Genomic DNA, 19,939 nt, shown 5'->3' on the forward strand with positions numbered 1-19,939 from the left:
TCAGTAAGGACTGCAAGAATCAGTGCTTGGGCCTTAGCCAATCATAAAACGTAGCAATGACTTGCTTGTGTTGTTATGTGAAAAATTATGATTTCAAAGTTGGCTGATGACACTAATAATGGGGAATAATGGGGAATTTGAAAAATGGGGAAAGAATTCAAAGTTCTGAGATGCAACGGGACTTGGGAGTCCTCGTACAGGATACCCTTAAAGTTAACCTCCAGGTTGAGTCGGTAGTGAAGAAGGCGAATGCAATGTTGGCATTCATTTCTAGAGGAATAGAGTATAGGAGCAGGGATGTGATGTTGAGGCTCTATAAGGCGCTGGTGAGACCTCACTTGGAGTACAGTGGGCAGTTTTGGTCTCCTTATTTAAGAAAGGATGTGCTGACGTTGGAGAGGGTACAGAGAAGATTCACTAGAATGATTCCAGGAATGAGAGGGTTAACATATGAGGAACATTTGTCCGCTCTTGGACTGTATTCCTTGGAGTTTAGAAGAATGAGGAGAGACCTCATAGAAACATTTCAAATGTTGAAAGGCATGGACAGAGTGGATGTGGCAAAGTTGTTTCCCATGATGGGGGAGTCTAGTACGAGGGGGCATGACTTCAGGATTGAAGGGCGCCCATTCAGAACAGAAATGCGAAGAAATTTTTTTAGTCAGAAGGTGGTGAATCTATGGAATTTGTTGCCACGGGCAGCAGTGGAGGCCAAGTCATTGGGTGTATTTAAGGCAGAGATTGATAGGTATCTGAGTAGCCAGGGCATCAAAGGTTATGGTGAAAAGGTGGGGGAGTGAGACGAAATAGGAGAATGGATCAACTCATGATAAAATGGCGGAGCAGACTCGATGGGCCAAATGGCCTACTTCTGCTCCTTTGTCTTATGGTGTTATGGTCTAATAAAGTTACACAGCAGTGAAACAGGCCCTTTGGCCCAACTTATCCATGCTAACCCAAACCAGTCTCATTTGCTGCACTTGAGCTATATTACTTTATCCATGTACCTGTCCTGATGTTTTTAAAAGTTGCAGCTAACTGTACCTGCCTCAATAATACATTTGATAACTCAATCCACATACATTCCATACTCTAGGTGAAGCTGTTGCCTCTCAGCTCCCTTTTAAATCCTTTCCATCACATCTCAAACCTTCTGCACACTAGATTTAGACTCCCCTACTCTGTGAAAATGACTTTGATAATTCACCTATCTATGCCCCCATGATTTTACACAGCCATCGAGTCAGAGTATTACTGTACAGAAACAGGCCTTTCAGCCCAACTAGTCCATGCCAAACTGTTATTCCGCCAAGTTCCATCATGATACATAGCCCTCCATACCCTTCCCATTCATATAGGTACTTCCCATTCATAACTTTCCCATTCATACCTTTCCCATTCATACCCTTCCCATTCATACCCTTCCCATTCATACCTTTCCCATTCATACTCTTCCCACTCATATACTTCCCATTCATACTCTTCCCACTCATATACTTCCCATTCATACCCTTCCCATTCATATATTTCCTATTCATATACTTCCCTTTCATACCCTTCCCATTCACATACTTCCTATTCATATACTTTCCATTCACACCCTTCCCATTCATACCCTTCTCATTCATACCTCTCCCATTCATACCCTTCCCATTCACACTCTTCCCATTCATACCCTTCCCATTCATACCTTTCCCATTCATACTCTTCCCACTCATATACTTCCCATTCATACCCTTCCCATTCATACCCTTCCCATTCACACCCTTCCCATTCATACCCTTCCCATTCATACCCTTCCCATTCACACCCTTCCCATTCATACCCTTCCCATTCATACCCTTCCCATTCACACCCTTCCCATTCATACCCTTCCCATTCATACCTTTCCCATTCATACTCTTCCCATTCATACCTTTCCCATTCATACCTTTCCCATTCATATATTTATCCAAACTTCTTGTAAATGTTACAATCTAATCTGCATCCACCACTTTCACTGACAGCTTGTTCCACACTCACAACACACACTGTTCAGCTTCTTTTTAAATATTTCACCTTTCATCCTTAACATAAGAACATGAAAAAGTCTTTGACAAGAACAAGCCATTTGGCCCAGCAAAGCTTGCCAAATTCCTATTCACATAGTGTATTGAAATAACTATCGAGTTTAGATTTGAAAGTCTCTACGTACTACTCTCAACTACACAACTAGGTAGTTTGTTCCATGTGTCCACAACTCACTATGTAAACAAATGCTTCCTGATGTTAGTCTGAAATCTCCCTTTAACCAGTCTCCCCTAAGGCCTCATGTCCTCATTGACGGATTAATTTTGGAGTGGCAGCTGGCATCCACTTTACTTATACCCCTAATGATTTTGAATCATATCTCCTCTCATTCTACATCTACGTAGGCTAAAAAGATTTATTTCTTTCAATCTTTCTTCATAGTTCATACCCTGCAGACCTGGAATAAGTCTCGACGCCCTTCCCTAGAGTCTCTCCAGTGCCTTCACACCCCTCACACAATATGGAGGCCAAAATTGTACGGAGTACTCGAGGAATGGCCTCACAAGCACATTATACAGCTCAAGGAGAATGCCTCCAGACTTGAACTCCATGGAGCGCGTTGTATAGCCCAACATTCTATTAGCCTTCCTAATCGCTTCTGTGCATTGTCTAGATGTTGATAGTGATGAGTCTACCAGGATACCCAATTCCTTCTCACACAGTCCACTTTCTAACTCAAGACCCGCCCCATTGTATATTTATGTACTGTAGCGGTGTGCTACACACAGCGCTAGAATAACCACACGTAGTCGGTGAGTTGGAGTTGCCATAAAGAGATTTATTCAAACTTCGTGGCCTGCTTTAAAGCCTTCCCGTTCCCGCCCTCCCTGGGCGGGACTGCTGTGGGGAATGCATATTCCCAGACCCTTTCCGCGCGCGGGATTTTCCCCCTGCTGGAGAAGATGGCCTGGCGCCCTTTTTGCTGCCGGCCCTCTGCCTGCGCGCGCTGTTTCGTGAGCCGGTTCGTGGGTGCTAGAAAGTAGGTTGCCACATAACCCCCCCCCCCCCAGAACCGGCGATACCTCCCCCAATGTCCACAGTCTGGATCGGCCTCTGTTTGGGAGGTCTGCCCCTGTGCCGCGGTGCCTGAGCCTGGACCGGCTGCGCCAAGTCCACATGGGCCGGTTTGAGTCGGTCCACCGTGAAAACCTCCTCTCTCCCCCCAATGTCCAGCACGAACGTGGACCCATTGTTCCTGATCACCTTAAACGGCCCCTCGTAGGGCCGCTGTAGCGGTGCCCGGTGTCCGCCCCGTCATACAAAAAGAAACTTACAGTTCTGCAAGTCTTTGGGTACGCAGGACGGGCTTTGTCCGTGCTGTGAAATGGGTATGGGGGCCAGGTTACCGAACCTCTCCCGTAGTCTGTCCAGGACAGCTGTGGGTTCTTCCTCTTGCCCCCTTGGGGCCGGTATGAACTCTCCTGGGACGACCAGGGGTGTGCTGTACACCAACTCGGCCGACGAGGTGTGTAGATCCTCTTTGGGCGCGTGCGGATTCCGAGCAGGACCCAGGGAAGCTCGTCAACCCAGTTAGGCCCCTCCAGGCGGGCCATGAGAGCCGACTTCAGGTGACGGTGGAAACGCTCCACTAGTCTGTTCGACTGTGGGTGGTAGGCAGTTGTGTGGTGTAGCTGCGATCCTAAAAGGCTGGCCATAGCTGACCACAGGCTGGAGGTGAACTGGGCGCCCCTGTCGGAGGTAATGTGGGCCGGTACCCCAAAGCGTGCTACCCAGGTTGCGATCAGTGCTCGGGCGCAGGATTCGGAGGTGGTGTCGCTGAGCGGGACTGCCTCCTGCCATCTGGTGAACCGGTCTATCATAGTTAGGAGGTACCGCACTCCTCATGACACTGGCAGGGGTCCCACGATATCCACATGAATGTGGTCGAACCTCCGGCGGGTGGGTTTGAACCGCTGCGGCGGAGCCTTGGTGTGCCGCTGCACCTTGGCCGTTTGGCACTGCATACACGTTTTGGCCCATTCACTGACCTGCTTACGAAGCCCATGCCACACGAACCTATTGGCGACCAGTCGGACGGTTGTCCTGATGGAGGGGTGCGCTAAGTTGTGAATGGATTTGAACACCCACCGGCGCCAGGCTGCTGGGACGATGGGGCGGGGTTGGCCAGTAGCTACGTCACATAGTAGGGTCCTCTCACCTGGGCCTACGGGGAGGTCTTGGAGCTGCAAACCGGAGACTGCAGTCCTGTAACTGGGGATCTCCGCGTCTGCCTGCTGTGCCTCTGCCAGCGCTGCATAGTCCACCCCCTGGGACAGGGCCTGTATGGTCGGTCGGGGTAGTGCGTCCGCCATGACGTTGTCCTTTCCCGAGACATGCCGGATGTCCGTCGTGTACTCGGAGATGTAGGACAGATGTCGCTGCTGGCGGGACGACCAGGGGTCGGACACCTTCATGAACGCAAAGGGAAGCGGTTTGTGGTCTGTGAACGCGGTGAAGGGCCTACCTTCTAAGAAGTACCTGAAATGCCGGATTGCCAGGTATAGTGCCAATAGCTCCCGGTCGAAAGCACTGTATTTGAGTTCGGGTGGTCGTAGGTGTTTGCTGAAGAACGCCAGGGGCTGCCAGCGACCATCGATGAGTTGTTCCAGCACTCCACCGACTGCTGTGTTGGATGCGTCCACCATGAGGGCAGTAGGAACGCCCGCTCTGGGGTGCACTAGCATCGCGGCGTTTGCCAAGGCTTCTTTGGTTTTAACGAAGGCGGCTGCGGCCTCTTCGTCCCAGGTAATGTCCTTGCCCTTACCCGACATTAGAGTGAACAGGGGTCGCATGGTTCGGGCTGCTGAGGGGAGGAAACGGTGGTAGAAATTCACCATACCCACGAATTCCTGCAGGCCTTTGATTGTGTTGGGTCGGGGGAAGTGGCGGACCGCGTCTACCTTGGCGGGCAGCGGGGTTGCCCCGTCTTTGGTAATCCTGTGGCCCAGGAAGTCGATGGTATCGAGTCCGAACTGGCATTTGGCTGGGTTGATTGTAAGGCCGAATTCGTTCAGGCGGGAGTAGAGCTGGCGGAGGTGGGACAGATGCTCCTGCCGACTACTGCTGGCTATGAGGATGTCATCCAAATAGATGAATGCAAAGTCCAGGTCGCGTCCCACCGCGTCCATTAGACACTGGAAAGTCTGTGCGGCATTCTTTAGACCAAACGGCATTCGAAGGAATTCAAAAAGTCCGAACGGGGTGATGAGTGCTGTTTTGGGGATGTCGTCCGGATGTACCGGGATTTGATGGTATCCCCGGACGAGGTCTACCTTGGAAAAGATCCTTGCGCCTTGTAGGTTTGCTGCAAAATCTTAAATGAGTGGCACAAGGTAGCGGTCTGAAGTTGTAGCCTCGTTCAGCCTGCGGTAGTCACCGCATGGTCTCCAGCCGCGCCCCCCCCCGCCCCCGTTGCCTTGGGCACCATGTGCAGCGGGGAGACCCATGGGCTGTCGGACCGTCGTATGATCCCCAATTCCTCCATCTTCTTGAACTCCTCTTTCGCCAGTCGGAGCTTGTCCAGGGGAAGCCTTCGAGCACGGGCGTGGAGGGGTGGTCCCTGGGTCGGGATGTGGTGCTGTACTCCGTGTCTGGGCATGGCTGCCGTGAACTGCGGTGTCAGTACTGATGGGAAATCCGCCAGGACCCTGGTGAATTCATCGTCAGACAGCGTGATGGAGTCCAGGTGTGGCGCTGGCAACTGTGCTTCATTCAGGGAGAACGTTTGAAAAGTCTTGGCGTGGACTAATCGCTTCCCTTGCAGGTCGACCAGCAGGCTGTGGGCTCGTAGAAAATCCGCCCCCAGGAGTGGTTGGGCCACGGCAGCCAGTGTGAAGTCCCACATGAACCGGCTGGAGCTGAACTGTAGCCGCACCGTGCGGGTACCGTAGGTTCGTATTGTGCTGCCATTAGTGGCCCTCAGGGTGGGTCCCGGTTCTCAGTTGCGGGTGTCGTAACTCGTTGGAGGTAAGACGCTGATCTCCGCTCCGGTATCGACCAAAAAGCGGCGTCCCGACTGCTTGTCCCAGACGTACAGGAGGCTGTCCTGATGGCCAGCCGCCGTAGCCATCAGCGGCGGTTGGCCCTGGCGTTTCCCAGGAATTTGCAGGGCGGTCTGCAGCGGCGGGCCTCTGTGCCCCACCGCTGGTGGTAGAAGCACTATTGTTCGTTGGGCTCCTCACTCCCGTCGCCGGGTTTTGTAGGCTCTGCTGCCGGGCCTGGTCTGGTCTGTCGTTGGGCACGTGGCTTGGTGATCTGTGCGACGGATGCCCCTCTCTCTTTCCTGGCATTCCACAGCACATCTGCCAGGGCCGCCACCTCCCGGGGGTTGCTGAAATCTGCGTCGGACAGCAGCAGGCATATGTCCTCGGGCAGTTGCTCTAGGAACGCCTGCTCAAACATGAGGCAGGGTTTGTGTCCTTCAGCCAGGGCCAGCATCTCGTTCATTAATGCTGACGGCGGCCTGTCTCCCAAACCATCCAGGTGCATTAAGCGGCGTGCTCGTTCGCACCGTGAGAGTCCGAAAGTCCTTATGAGCAGGGCTTTGAATGCTGTGTATTTGCCGTCCCCCGGGGGCGACTGAATAAACTCCTCAACTTGTGCAGCAGTCTCCTGGTCGAGGGAGCTCAGCACGTAGTAGTAGCGAGTGGACTCCGAGGTTATCTGCCGAATGTGGAATTGAGCTTCTGCTTGTTCGAACCACAGACGAAGTCGCAGCGGCCAAAAGCTTGGCAGTTGTAACGAAACTGCGTGAACAGATGCGGCGTCGGTCATCTCTGGTCCAAATATCGTTTGGGTCGTCGGGGTCAACAATTGTAGCGGTGTGCTACGCACAGCACTAAAATAACCACACGGAGTCGGTGAGTTAGAGTTGCGATAAAGAGATTTATTCAAACTTCGCAGCCTGCTTTAAAGCCTTTCCGTTCCCGCCCTCCCTGGGGCGGGACTGCTGTGGGGAATGCATATTCCCAGACCCTTTCCACGAGCGGGATTTTCCCCCTGCTTGTGAAGATGGCTTGGTGCCCTTTTTGGGGCCAGCCCTCTGCCTGCGCGCGCTGTTTCGTGAGCCGGTTCGTGGGTGCCAGAAAGTGGGTCACCACAGTCTGATACTTCTACATCCTACATGTAGTACAGGTAGTACATGTAGTACATTTACTTGCATTAAATTTCATCTGCCATTTATCTGGCCACATCTGGATTTTGCTTTGATCTAACTGTATTGATTTGGCCACCTGAGTGTTATCAGCCCATCTCCCTAATTTTGTGTCATCAGCAAACTTTACTAGTTTATTTGTTATGTGTTATCCAAATCATTAATCTAAGTTAAAAACAGCAGCATCCCCAAAACTGATCCCTGCAGAACCCCACTTTTAACATCTTCTAGGTGTGAAAATGATCTTCTCACCATAACTTGCTTTCTGGTTTTGAGTCAATTTTGCACCCATTCGCACACCCCACTCTAAATCCCTACCTCCAGTAATTTGATTATTAATCTTTTGTGGAGTACCTTGTCAAAAACCTTATGAAAGTCCAAATAAAGTATATCAACTGCTCTATTGCTATCACAAATTTTAATTGCCTCTTCAATAGTAAAGCATGATTTCCCCTTTCTGAACCCAAGCTGACTTTCTGCTAACATGCCTGGTCTTATCAGCTGCTTTTCTATCTCATTCTTTATTATTGTTTCCATTATCTTACCCATGATACATGTTAAGTTTGCTGGTCTATAGTTACCAGTGTCAGTGAGGCCACCCTTCTTCTATACTGGGACAACATTAGTCCATTTCCAGTCCTTAGGGATTTCACCAGTCTTCAATGATTTTTGAAAAATACATGTTAGGGGTTTGTATATATAATCACAGACTTCATTAAGTCACCTCTACTTCCAAAGGAGACTGAGGTCCTTTGGAGGATGCAGGCCTCTCCTTCACATGTTCTACCAGTCTGTTGTCGCCAGTGCAGTCTTTTATGCGGTGGTGTGTTTGGGTAATGGCATCAACATGGGTGATGCTAACAGGCTCAATAAACTGATTAGAAAGGTGGGCTCTGTTATAGGAGTCAAACTGGGCACACCGGAGGCTGTGGCAGGACAAAGGACCCTACAGAAAATCCTAGCAATTCTGGACAATGTTTCTCACCCCCTGCATGTCACCTTGGCTGAACAGAGGAGCACTTTCAGTAACAGACTAAGACAACTGCACTGCTCCAAAGAGCACGACATGAGGTCATTCTTACCCTTAGCCATTCGGCTCTATAATGAGCCAACCTATAGCCAGGGAAGTGATGACCCCCCCCCCCGCCCCCGTTAACTGTTTCAGGTAACTTATTTTTTACACTTTTTACTTCTATTATTTATATCTGTGCACTTGTAATGCTACTATAATTTACTTTGGGATTAATAAAGTATCCATCCATCTATCCATCTATATGCTGTCCGGCCCTGGAGATTTATTAAATTTTGACCTTTTCAGCTGAAGCAGAACCTCACATTCTAAGGTCTCTAAGTCACTTAAAACAACTTCATTTTTCTCTACACTTACTGGCATATTGCTAATATCTTCGCAGGTGAATACTTTAGCAAAATACGAGTTAAGAGTATCTGCTATGTCTTTCTCCACATAATTTAACACCCCACCATTTTTCCTAATACACTTCACTTCCTCCTTGGTTTTTCTTTTACTACTAAAGTATTGAAAAATCTCTTAGGGTCAATTTTAGCATTATCAGCAATATCCTTCTCAACCTATATTTTGACAATCCAAATTTCCCTCTTGACTATAGCTCTCATATTTTCATGTGCCCTACTGTTAACATCATTACTATTTTTTTCTGTATTCCTTAAATAGCTGTCTTTACTTCAATAATTGTTATGTACATCCTTATTCGTCCATGTAGTTGATCTATTCTTTTATTGCTTCTCGTGACCTTGGGTATGAACATTTCCTGCACTGAGTATATTACCTCTTTAAATCAACCCCATTGTTCCTCAGCTGACTCAACGGCAAGCAGTTCTTCCAGTTTACTTTCTGAAGTCTCTGCCACATCTGCAGAAACTTTGCCTTTCTGCAATTCAATTTAATGGCTTTGGTTTTTACTGATATACTCTCCCAAAAAACTTTGAGACTAACAATGTTATGGTTGCTTGTTCCTAAAGGGTCAACAACTTGCACACTCAAAATTCTATCCTGATTGTTACATAACATCAAGTCTCAACAGGCCTCCCTTCTTGTTGGTGCATTTACATACTGGGTCAAAAGACAATCATTCAATAACTCAATTAATTCACTTCCCTTAATCCATTAGTCACTGGGTTCTCCCACTCAATATTTGGGAAATTAAAGTCATCCATAACTATAAAGTAAGTAATTGTTCCAAAGTAGGCATTGTAGGCCAACGGGCCTGTATTGTGCTGTAGTTTTTCTATGTTTCTATAACATCACCTTCAGAACTTGCTTTTTTAATAGTCTGAGAGAGTTGTTTGTTAAAATCACTGTCACCTTGACCTATGACCTTGTTCTTGTCTCATCCAACCTCAATGGAAAAAGCCTACTTACGATACATTTAACCTATTTTTATCCTTAATAACTTTGTGTACATCTAGCAAATCCCCATCATTCTCCTGCACTCCAGGAAATAAAGTCCATAAGACCATAAGGTATCAGAGCAGAATTAGGCCATTTGGCCCTTTGAGTCTGCTCCACCATTTCATCATGGCTGATTCATTCTCCCTCTCAGCACCAATCTCCTGCCTTCTCCCTGTATCTCTTCATGCCCTCACTGATCAAGAATCTATCAACCTCTGCCTTAAATATATCCAATGATTTGACCTCCACAGCTGCCTGTGGCAATGAATTCCACAGTTTCACCATTCTCTGGCTAAAGAAATTTCTCCTCATCTCCGTTCTAAAAGGTCACCTGTCTACTCTGAGGCTGTGTCCCCTGGTCTTAGACTGTCCCACCACAGGAAGCAGTCTCTCCTCATCTACTCTATTGAGGCCTTTCAACATTCAATAGGTTTCAATGAGGTCACCTCTCATTCTTTTGAGTTCCAGGGAGTACAGGCCCTGAGCCATTAAACACTCCTCATATGACAAGCCTTTCAATCCTGGAATCATTTTCATGAACCTCTTTTGAACCCTTTCCAATGTCAGCTCATCCTTTCTTCAATAAGGGGCCCAAACCTGTTCACAATGCTCCAAGTGAGGCCTCACCAGTGCTTCATAAAATCTCAACATTACACCTTTGCTTTATATTCTGGTCCTCTCGAAATGAATGCTAACATTGCATTTGCCTTCCTCACCACGGACTCAACCTGCAAATTAACCTTTAGGGAATCCTGCACAAGGACTCCCAAGTCCCCTTACACCTCAGATTTTTGAATTTTCTCTCCATTTAGAAAAGCCCATTCTCCTAATCTGTTAAAGTCCTTCTTTAGTCCCTATACTTCCTCAAACCTTCTTGACCATCCACCCCTCTTCATATCGTCTGCAAACGTGGTTACAAAGTCACCAATTCCATCATCCAAATCATTGACTATTAACATAAAAAGAAGCGATCCCAACACTAGTCACCAGCAGCCAACCAAAAAAGGCTACCTTTACTCTTATTTTTTGTCTCCTGTCAATCAACCACTGCTCTATCCATGCTAGTACCTTTTCTGTAATACCATGGGCTCATAGCTTGTTAAGCAGCCTCATGTGTGGCACCTTGTCAAAAGCCTTCTGAAAGCCCAAGTACACAATATTCGCCAATTCCTCTTTGTCTATCCTGCTTGTTATTTCTTAAAAGAACTCCAATAGATTTGTCAGGCAACATTTTCCATTGAGGAAACCGTGCTGACTACGGCCTATTTTATCATGTGCCTCCAGGAACCCAAAGCCATATCCTTAATCGACTCCAGCATCTTCCCAACCTCTGAGGTCAGACTAACTGGCCTATAGTTTCTTTTCTTCTGGTTCTCTCCTTTCTTGAAGAGTGTTGTGACATTTGCAATTTTCCATTCCCCCGGAACCATTCCAGAATCTAGTGATTTTTGAAAGATCATTACTAATTCCTCCACAATTCAGCCAGCTCTTTCAGAACTCTGTGGTGTACACCATCTGGTGCAGATGACTTTTCTATCTTCAGACCTTTCAGTTTCCCAAGAACCTTCTCTCTAGTAATGGTAACTTCACACACTTCATGACCGCTGACACCTGGAATTCCACCATACCACTAGTGTCTTCCACAGTGAAGACTGAAGCAAAATACTTATTCAGCTTGTCCGCCATTTCCTTTTTCCCCATTTCTACTTCTCCAGCATCATTTTGTAATGCTTACTCGTGTCTTTCTTTTACACTTTATATATCTGAAGAAACTTTTGGCATCCTCTTTAATATTACTGACTAGCTTATCTTCTTATTCCATCTTTTAGTTGCCTTCTGTTAGTTTTCAAAAGCTTCGCAATCCTCTAACTTCCCACTAATTTTTGTTCTAATATATGCCCTCTCTTTGGCTTTTATGTTGGCTTTGACTTCTCTTCTCAGCCATGACTGTGTCATCCTGTCTTTAGAATACTGCTTCCTCTTTGGGACATATATATATCTTGCCCCTTATGAATTGCTCACAAGTTAATTCTGGTTCATTGCACAACACCCAATCCAGAATAGCCGATCCCCTAGCGGATTCAACCACGAACTGCTCTAAAAAACCATCTCATAGGCATTCTACAAGTTCCCCCTCTTGGAATCCAACACCAACCTAATTTTCTCAATCTACCTACTTATTGAAATTTCCCATGTCTATTGTAACATTGCCCTTTTGACATGCATTTTCTATCTCCCATTTTAACTTGTAGACCACATATTTACTACTGTTTGGGGGGTCTATGTATAACTCCCATCAGGGTCTTTTTACCCTTGCAGTTCCTTAGCTCTGCCCACAACAATTCCAACTCTATGTCACCTCTTTCTAATGATTTGATTTAATTTTTTACCAACAGAGCCATGCCACCCCCTCTGCCTTCCTGCCTGGCCTTCTGATACAATGTGTATCCTTGGACTTTAAGTTCCCAGCTGTAATGTTCTTTCAGCCACAACTAACTAATACCCATAATGTCATACATACCAATCTGTAACTGTACTGCAAGTTAATCTACCTTATTTTGTATACTGCCTGCATTCAAATACAACACCTTTTGTCCTGTATTCACCATTTTTGATTTTGTCCACTTTTTACATTGCAACTCATCCTGTTGACTACAATTTTGACCAATCATTAGCCTCTCCTTGCTAGGAGTCTCACTACACATTGCTCCTGTTTGTAAACCAACTACCTGATCCTCAGCACTGTCACTCCAGTTCCCATCACACTGCCAAATTAATTTAAGCCCCCCTGAACAACTCCAGGAAACCTGCCCGCGAGGATACCAGACCCCCTTGGGTTCAGAATAGCCATTCCTTTTGTACAGGTCATACCTTCCTCAGAAGAGATCCCAATGATCCATGAATCTGAACCCCTGTCCTCTGCACCAGTTCCTCAGCCACGCATTCATCTGCCAAATCATCCTATTCTTATCCTCACTGCCATTTGGCACAGGCGGCAATCCAGAGATTACTACCCCAGAGCTCTTGTTTTTCACCTTTCTACCCAGCTCTCTAACATCTCTCTTCAGGACCTCCTCACCTTTCTTACCTATGTCATTCAACCTTCCCCTAGAACTCAAGTCGCAGCATCATTCTTGTAAATTTTCTCAGTACTCTTTCAATCTTATCAGTATCTTTACTCCCAGTAAGTGATGTGAATTGCACATAATATTCCAAATTAGACCTCATTAATGTCCTCTCTAACTTCAACATAACAACCCAACTTCAGTACTCAGTACTATAATTTATTAAGGCAATATGCCAAAAGCTCTCCTTATGGTCCTACCTGCTTGTGACGCCGCTTTCAAGGAATTATGGATCTGCATTCCCAGATCCCTCTGCTCTACTGATCTCCTCAGTACCCTACCATTCACTGTGACAGTCCTACCCTGGTTTACCCTCCCAAAGTACGACACCTCACACTTGTCTACATTAAATTCTAACCGCCATATTGTAGCTCATTTTTCAGCTGGTCCAGATCCCACTGCAAGCTTTGACAGCCTTCCTTGCTGTTCCTTACACCCCTAGTCTTGATTCCATCACAAATCAGCTGATCCGGTTTAACACATTATCATCCAGATCATTGATATAAATGACAAACAATAACAGACCCAGCAGCAAATCCTGCAGCACTCCTCTAGCCAGGTCAGGAAATAACCATCGACTACCACTCTCTGGCTTCTCCCACAAAGTCCATCTTAAATCTAATGTACCACCTCATCCTGAATACCAAGAGATTGAACTTTCTTGAGCAGCTTCGTATGTGGGACTTCATCAAAGGCTTTGTTAAAGTCTGTGAGGACAACATCCATTGCTTTATTTCATCAATTTTCCTGGTAAACTTCTCAAAAAATTCTTTGATTGGTTTGACATGACCTACCATGCAGAAAGTCATGTTGACTATTCCTAATCAGGCCCTGTCTATCCAAATATCTGGCCCCTTAGAATCATCATCATCATCAGGTGCCATGCCCGGATTGAACTTTGACAGCCGTGGCCCACACACTCCTGTTTTGGGTCAAGTGGATCAATTCATTGGTATTCATTTCCAGTTCTCTGGCTGCTGTCTCCATCATCATTTCTCTTTGCCTTCCTCTTGCTTTCTTCCCTTCAATCTTTCCCATAATTACCGTGCATTCTAACTCCCCTTTCCTAATCACATGTCCAATGACGTTACGTTGCCTTTTCATGATCTCATACATTATTTCTCTTTTTGTGCTTGCTCTGTTCATGACATCCTCGTTAGATATTTGTTTCGTCCATGATATTCTTTGCACCCTCCTCAAAAACCACATCTCTGCTGCTTCAATTCGTTTCCTCATGTTCTAGATATTGTCCAACATTCTGAGCTATATAACATAACTGGATAAACGTAACATTTCAGTACTTTGAGGCAGGTTGTCATGCCTAGTTTAGTATTTGTCAGTATATTCTTCATTCTCATAAAGGTGTCTTTTACCATCCCTATTCTTCTTTTGATGTCCATGTCACACCTGCCATCTGATATCACCCAGCTTCCTAAGTAGCAAAAGTTCTGTACTTGTTTTATGTCTTCCCCGTTTATTCTCAGCCTGCAGATAGGATTCTCCTTCTTTTTGGATATCACCATACATTCTGTCTTTTTGCAGTTGATAGACAGACGCATTTTTGCACTTTCTTCAACAACTATATCAATTAAGTTTTGTAGTTCTTCCTCCGTACTTGCAATTAACACAGTGTCATCCGCATATCTAAAATTATTGGTGTTTTCACTGCCAACTTTGATACCCAAGATGTCTCTTATTTTTTGTAATATTGTTTCATTTGTGATGCCAAACAAAGCTATCGGATGATTGATGCTAATGAGAGAGATAAGAGAGACAATGGAGAAACGTTCAAAATGTTAATAAGAGAGGAGAGAGGGATTAACGGAAAAGAAACACAATTCAGAATATTGACAGACCGGTTGCTTTGAACCTGAACTGTTTGAAGTTTGATGGACAGGCGATACCCCAGCAGGGGGATAAAAAGAACAGGTTCGCTAAGGCACGGGACACCACAAGACCACGAGATAACAAGACCCTGGAAAGAGCGGTATGCCCCCACAAGTTGGTGGGAGTTTGGAGGCCCAGTTCGTGGGAACTGACCATAGGCTCACAGGGTGTAAAGGTACGATCAGTGGGAACCTGGTGTGTGTGTCCGCCCTTGCCTGGGTGCCGGGTTCACTGCGGAAGAACGATCGTATCTGAATGGAGGGGTCATAGTGGGTGACCACAGCGGAATGGAAGACATCAAAAAGGGTCTGCCCGAAACCAACTGTGAAGACACCAAAAGGTCTGACTGAACCACATTGCATCCCCCCACCCCCCAACGGCACAACAGCGATTACTGCGAACTGTACTAAGCTGACCTGAACTCTGCGTCACTTGAGACTGATCATTTTACCCCTAGACTGTGATAGAGCTTGGTTGATCCCTATTACCCTAGTTCTGTGTACATGTGTGTATTATCATTGCTAACCTGTTGCATTTATATCCTTACGATTAGAGTACTGTGTTACTTATTTCTTTAATAAAACTTTATTAGATCCTAGTAATCCAGACTCCAATGAGTGTTCCATTTCTGTTGGGTTGGCAACCCAGATATGGGGTACATCACATAAGTGGGGATCTCGTCTGGGATTTTGAACGCCAAATTTGGGACTGGGTAAGTTGATTGGGTTAAAATTCCCGAAAGAAAGAAAGGGCAAACAGCAGAAATGGAGATTGAGGAATTTCTAAAGGCACTAACCTTGGAAGCATTAGAGGATGCCAGGAAATCAGAATTGGCAACTGTTGCCAAATGGTTGAATCTTTTTAAGGGGAAGCCGACAATGAGGAGAGCGGAGATGCACAGAGCTATCATTGAGCATTATGTATCTGAAGGTGTGTTTCCCCACAGGGAGCTGGAGGTGGTGTCTATGAGCAAACCTGGTGGAGAAGCAGTGCACCTGCAGATGGAAAAATTGAGACTCGAGCACGAGTTCCGGGTAAGGCAGTTAGAACGAGAAGAGAGAGAGAAACAGAGGGAAAGAGAATTTAAGCTGGAGAAGTTAAGGATGACGCTAGCGCAGGGCCCCATGCCGAACCAAGGTGGAGGGTTCAGGGCGACCCAGGAGGTTAGGCTGGTTCCCCCATTTGAGGAGGCCGATGTTGATCAGTACTTTCTACATTTTGAAAAAGTCACTGCAAGTCAGGACTGGCCGAGGGATAAGTGGGCTGTTTTGCTTCAGAGCATACTTAAAGAAAAAGCTCAGCAAGCTTACTCGGCATTGTCCGCAGAAGATGCCCAGAGGTATGATGTGGTGAAAGAGGCGATACTCAGGATTTATGAGTTGGTCCCAGAGGCATACCGGCAGAGGTTCCGGAATGTGAGGAAGCAGTGGGGCCGCACGTATTTAGAGTTTGCCCGTGAAATGCAGATGTATTGTGAGCGTTGGTGCGCCTCGAAAGGGGTCAGTGGAGATTATGACAGACTGCTACAGCTAATACTGATTGAGCAATTTAAAGGTTGTGTCCCTGAAGGTATGAGGCCCTATCTAGATGAGAAAGAGGCAGAAACCTTAGCCGCAACTGCTAAGTTAGCAGATGAGTACGCTTTGACACAGAAAGCAAAGTTTACCCCGAGTAAAAGCTATCAGAAGAGTAGTCAAGAGGGCGGAGAGAGTCCACCAGAAAAGCCAGAAAGTAAGCCGGGGACTAGTGAGAAGGATAAGGAAGACAGGAAGCAGTTTGGTAGGAAGTCTCCTGGGGTCATATGCTATAATTGTGGGAAAGCCAGTCACTTTGCGTCCAGGTGTTTTGCCCCAAAGAAGGAGACGGGGAAAGGAAAAACGACGACTCCGACTGGCTGTATTGAGCTGGCAAACAAACCGCTAGGGGAGAAGAGGTCTGATAGAGTTCAGGAAGGGCGCGAGAGGTTTATTTCGACCAGATTGGTGTCGGTGAAGGAGGGGTTAAGCCCGGTTCCCGTACAGATCTGGAGAGACACTGGGGCTTGTCAGTCACTGACCTTAAGGAGTGTTTTAGACTTTAGTTCAGAGACCGATACTGGGGAGGTCAGTGTGATAAAGGGCATTGGGAAAGGGACTGAAGCAGTACCTTTGCACCAGATACACCTAAAAAGTGACTTGGTCTCTGGACCGGTCACGATAGGGGTGAGGCCCGAACTACCGATGGAAGACGTGGAGGTCTTACTCGGTAATGACCTCACCGGCGGAGAGGTGTACCCAGCAGTAATAGTGACAAGCAAACCTGCCAGGATTGAAGACCCGCCCATAGCCTCACAGGTTTATCCCATTTGCGCAGTGACTCGGCACATGTCCAGAAAGGCTGCCAAAGCGAATGTAGATTTAGCTGAGATGTTTTTACCAGCCTTGTACCAGGAGGGGTTAGAAAGTGAGAAGAAGGAGCATAGTAGAGCGGAAGGAAGTGAGGGAGTTGAGGTAGATTTATCATTAGCGAGGAAAGAATTTATACAGGCACAGGAACGAGATGAGGAGCTGATGGTTTTGACAGAGACAGCTCTCTCTGAAGCAGAATTAAAAAGGGAGCCAATGGGCTATTATGTGAAGGAGGGAGTACTAATGAGGAAATGGAGACCAAGTACCGTGCCCACAGATGAGGAGTGGGGGGTGGTGCACCAGATGGTAGTGTTGAAAATTTATAGGGACGAGATTTTTAACCTGGCCCACAAGATACCCATCGTTGGACATTTTGGGGTAAGGAAGACAGTCGACAGAATTATGAAAGAGTTTTACTGGCCGAACATGAGGAAAGATATTGTTGAATATTGTAGGTGATGTCATTTATGTCAGGTGCTAGGAAAGCCGAACCAGGTCCTGCCTAAAGCGCCCCTTCGACCAATACCCACTTTCGGGGAACCTTTTTCCCGAATAATTGTGGATTTTGTCGGTCCCCTGCCCAGAACTGCGAGTGGACGAGAGTATGTGATGACTATGATGTGCGCCGCCACCAGGTTCCCGGAGGCTGTGCCCCTGGCAAGCGTCAAGGCTCCCGCAGTGGTAAAGGCGCTTGTGAAATTTTTCACTACGGTGGGGCTGCCCAGGGAAATCCAGTCAGATCAGGGGAGTGTCTTCACATCTCACACATTCTGACGGATGTTGGATGAGATGGGACCAAAGCAGATTTGGCCTCCGCGTACCACCCAGAGTCCCAAGGGGCGTTGGAAAGATTCCACGCAACATTAAAGACCATGATTAAAATTTACTGTCAAGAGATCGCTAGGGGCTGGGATGATGCCTTGCCTCTTCTGCTATTTGCCGTAAGGGACACGGTTCAGGAGTCACTGGGGTTCAGCCCATTTGAGCTTGTCTTCAGTCATCAGCCCAGAGGCCCCCTGACCTTACTGAAAGAGCAATGGTCCAGTCTGGCAGTCCAAGTCAATGTGATTGATTATGTTTTAAAATTTTGTGAGAGGCTTAAAAGGATCTGTGACCTTGCCAAAGAAAATCTACGACACTCCCAAACTAAAATGAAACAATGGTATGATAGGCGTGCCCGTGAACAAGTGTTTCAAGTGGGCGATTGGGTCTTAGTTATGTTCCCAGAGGTAACCAACTCCCTCTACATGAGATTCCACGGTCCGTACAAAGTGATTAAAAAGATAGACTCTTTGAACTACGTTATCGAAACCCTGGACAGGCGTAAGCCCACACAATTGGTACACATTAACATGTTAAAAGCCTACCACAATCAGAAAGCAGATCTAGTTGGTGTTATCATGAAAATTAATGAGACTGGGGTGTCAAATGATAAGGGGAAAACCCATCTTGAAAAGATAAATATGATGCCGACCAGATTGGAGAACTCTATTGTTTTGGCCAATTTTGCTGATAAGGTCTCTCACCTAACCCCTGAACAGAGCGAGCCGCTGATAAAGCTAATTAACCGGCATGCAGACGTATGTCCCGATGTCCCGAGGCGATGCAAAGGCGATCTTGTTGTCACCTCAGACCAGCCTATTAAACAACACCCCTATAGGATGAACTTGCAGAAGGGTAAGCTAGTGGAGAAAGAAGTTGAACACATGCTAGCCACAGATATTATTAGGCCATCCAAATCAGAATGGGCGTCCCCCTGTGTGGTTGTTCCGAAAGTCGATGGGAGCGTACGATTCTGTACAGGTTACAGAAAAATGAACGCCATCACAAAAGCTGATGCGTACCCCATCCCAAGGGTAGACGATTGCATCGATAAAGTGGGGAGAGCTAAGTACATCACAAAGATCGATTTGCTGAAAGGGTACTGGTGCGTTCCTTTAACCGACTGGGCTAGAGAAATCTCAGCATTTGTCACTCCATCCGAGTTATACGAGTATAATGTTTTACCTTTTGGCATGAAAAACGCGCAGAAGCGTATATTGACGATTTAGTGGTCTGGAGTGACACGTGGGAGGAGCACATTGTGGAAATGTTTAAACAGCTGTTTGAAGCCAGCCTGACAGTGAACCTCGCAAAAAGTGAATTCGGCCACACGAAGGTCACTTATCTGGGGTATGTACTAGGACAGGGGCAGCTGGCACCGATGCAGGCTAAGGTGCAGGCTATCTCTGAAGTTCCCATCCCTACGGACAAGAGAGCCCTGAGAAGGTTCTTGGGGATGGTGGGGTACTATCGGAAGTTTTGCAAAAGCTTTGCGGATATTACCCTCTCTCTTACTAAGCTCTTGCCAAAGAACACGAAGTTTGTGTGGGACGACCTTTGTCAACAGGCCTTTGAGAGTCTGAAGGCGATTCTGTGTCACCGTCCTGTGCTGAATGCACCTGACTTTTCAAAACCCTTCTCCTTAGCAACAAATACTAACGACGAAGCAGCCAGGGCGGTGCTGTTACAGACAGACAAAGAGGGGGTTGACCACCCAGTGGCTTATTTCTCTAAGAAATTTAATACCCATCAGGGAAATTATTCCACTGTGGAGAAGGAATTACTGGCCGTCATACTAGCATTACAACATTTTGAGGTTTATATTTGTCCGGCACGGAAACCATTGATAATTTACACTGATCACAACCCATTAGTGTTTTTGGCCACAATGAAGGATAAAAACAAAAGGTTACTAAGTTGGAGCCTGGTCTTACAGGAATTTGATATTAAAATAAAACATATAAAAGGAACGGACAATGTGATTGCTGACTGTCTGTCAAGGTGTTGAAACTTAAAGTTCTCTGTATTAGCCGAATAGCTGATGACTACCTATATATTAGTGTGT

General features: G+C 46.6%; 1 protein-coding gene across 2 annotated transcripts in view; it reads right to left on the bottom strand.

Moving 5' to 3' along the window:
• LOC134349239 (calpain-3-like) overlaps positions 1 to 19,939 on the bottom strand; it is a 155,141-nt gene that overhangs the window by 105,711 nt on the left and 29,491 nt on the right. The gene's annotated exons all lie outside the window — the stretch shown is intronic.

Source organism: Mobula hypostoma, chromosome 1, assembly GCF_963921235.1.
Source record: "Mobula hypostoma chromosome 1, sMobHyp1.1, whole genome shotgun sequence".
Taxonomy (NCBI): Eukaryota; Metazoa; Chordata; class Chondrichthyes; order Myliobatiformes; family Myliobatidae; genus Mobula; species Mobula hypostoma.